At 48.1% G+C, this 2,050-nt stretch overlaps 1 long non-coding RNA gene across 7 annotated transcripts in view; it reads left to right on the forward strand.

Moving 5' to 3' along the window:
* Positions 1 to 6: 6 nt before the first annotated feature.
* Positions 7 to 2,050, forward strand: part of LOC119285162 — a 4,203-nt gene continuing 2,159 nt past the window's right edge. For 3 of the 7 annotated variants that reach the window (XR_005139364.1, XR_005139367.1, XR_005139370.1), the window contains exons 1-5: positions 7 to 383; positions 485 to 581; positions 692 to 874; positions 982 to 1,060; positions 1,992 to 2,034. This is a non-coding gene — a long non-coding RNA (uncharacterized LOC119285162). Of the gene's footprint in view, positions 384 to 484; positions 582 to 691; positions 907 to 981; positions 1,061 to 1,991; positions 2,035 to 2,050 lie in introns of all 7 variants that reach the window. The other 4 variants (XR_005139369.1, XR_005139368.1, XR_005139366.1 and 1 more) reach the window with 4 other exon arrangements.

Consider the following 2,050-nt stretch of genomic DNA (forward strand, 5'->3'; position numbering starts at 1 on the left):
GGATCGCGTCCGCGTACGGGACTGCGCCGCCGACGTGTGCCGCAGGGACACGTCTCTCCATCGATCCCCTCTCCGGATCGCCTCCTCCGTCGTTTCTCCAGATCGCCGTCTCCGTCGTTTCTCCGGATTGCTGCCACCGCCGTCTGGATCACCGCCGCCGCGCCCGCCGTCACACAGAAGACGCCGTCGGGATCGCGTCCACGTACGGGACCGCCGCCGCTGACGTGTGCCGCAGGGACATCGAAGGAAAGACTGCGGCGCGGCTGGTCCATTGCGCCCTCGAGCGAGTGCGGTGGAGACAAACTGAGGGGCGCATGGGAGGCAGACTGGAGGCACGGCCCACGGTGGGCTACTCTGAAATGCCGCTCTTCCTCTCCCCATGTGTATGCATCTTCCTCGGCTTCTGACACAGTTGCCGCCATGGATGGGCCTCGCTGGTTTGCATCGCCATTTTTGATGGATTCGTGTTCGCATGCGCCCACAGGTTAGTGTTGTAGCTATGGAGGATGAGGCAATTGGAGATGACGAGGATCATGCAACGGCTGGCGGGCGTGTGCCCTCTCGGCTTTGGGGCGAAGCAGGTTTGGATATCCGTCTCAAATCCCACCCTCCCTCGTGTTCTTGGTACGATTCCATGGATAGTCATTGATTTGTGCTTTCTCTGTGTGTGTCTGTGACGTCCAACTTCAAGGAAGACTCCGCCCTTTGTGGGTGCACCTATGCCCTCTTTCTCAAGTAGTGAATTGAGTGCTACACATTGCTATTGCTGCAGTATGATGTCAAGGTGGAGTGGCTCAGAGCTCCTGTGTTTGACAACTCTGAGAACAAAGTACAGTCGTAACACATCGACGGCTACGCCTTTTTGGGTTGTTGGGTACGCATGTGAGAGACATTGGTTTCAGTGATGTAGGAATGATTACCTGTCTTTGTGGCTTTATTTTATGTGATCTGAATCTGAGCGAGTCTTAAATTTTGGTGCAGTGTGAAAGGAGGAAAATGGTCGCCGAAAAGCAGGCAGATCTACACCTTGAGAGATGGCATTTTGCGGTACATTGTTTAGGTAAGGATATTGTGCTTTCTTCTGAAAACTCTCGACTGTCGACAAGATTGAGTTGTGTTCCATTTTTAAAAAATTACTTAGAATCCTGCTTCTGGCAATACTACTATGAATTGGCATACCTCGTGATCATGAGAGGATGACAAGTTCCTGATCCCCAAGAACACCCTCATGTGAGGCTGCCGGTCGTCGGACAGGACATCTCTAACGACTTAGCCACACAGCGAACCTAAGTTCGTCATGGGAGGATGTCACCTTGGACTGGAGCAACAGACGTCGAAAATTTACCAGGAAAAAAGGCTCACAAATAAGAGTGACCCAAACACAAATTGTCGTACGTTTGCAATTAAACTCTTAGTTGCAGCTTGATTCTTACTATTGTTATTTGGTGGTGGGTATAATTAGTCATGTAGTACCATCTTAGCTTCATCTTATTTCTTGAGAACATATCTAGCTATTAGATCTTCAAGAGTACACCATAAAAATTGAAACGCCTATCAGCTTCATAGAAGAAAGTTAGTCTTATGATAGAAGAACGGCCCATCAGCCCTTACAGTGTCTGATTGGTTAGCGACTGCTTTTCAGGCTCAACTGATTACTGACTACGTCCAACAACATATGACTGACATGGCCAAGTAGAAGTAGAAGTAGATTTCGTTGTGATCAAGATGGTGCCTTTATTTTGGAAAACACGATTGAGCTGGGAAGGCGCATGGGCATCTCACCAGAACAAATAGACAGACTGATTTCACTCATACACAGGTTGATTATACGGTCAACTCACGAAGTAGCCGGATACCTTCTGCTTGAAGTTTGAAAGCCATTAGCATGCTAAATTATATGGATGTGCTGGTCTTGACGTGTGTGCGCGTACATTGTAAAATAAACTTGAGTAATGATTAATACCTTGTTTACTCTCTTTTTTGCTTTACAGGTATTTGGAGTATCTATTATGTTTCAGAATTTCTCGAACTATGGTATCTCCATATCCAT

This window comes from Triticum dicoccoides, chromosome 4A, assembly GCF_002162155.2.
Source record: "Triticum dicoccoides isolate Atlit2015 ecotype Zavitan chromosome 4A, WEW_v2.0, whole genome shotgun sequence".
Lineage (NCBI taxonomy): Eukaryota > Viridiplantae > Streptophyta > Magnoliopsida > Poales > Poaceae > Triticum > Triticum dicoccoides.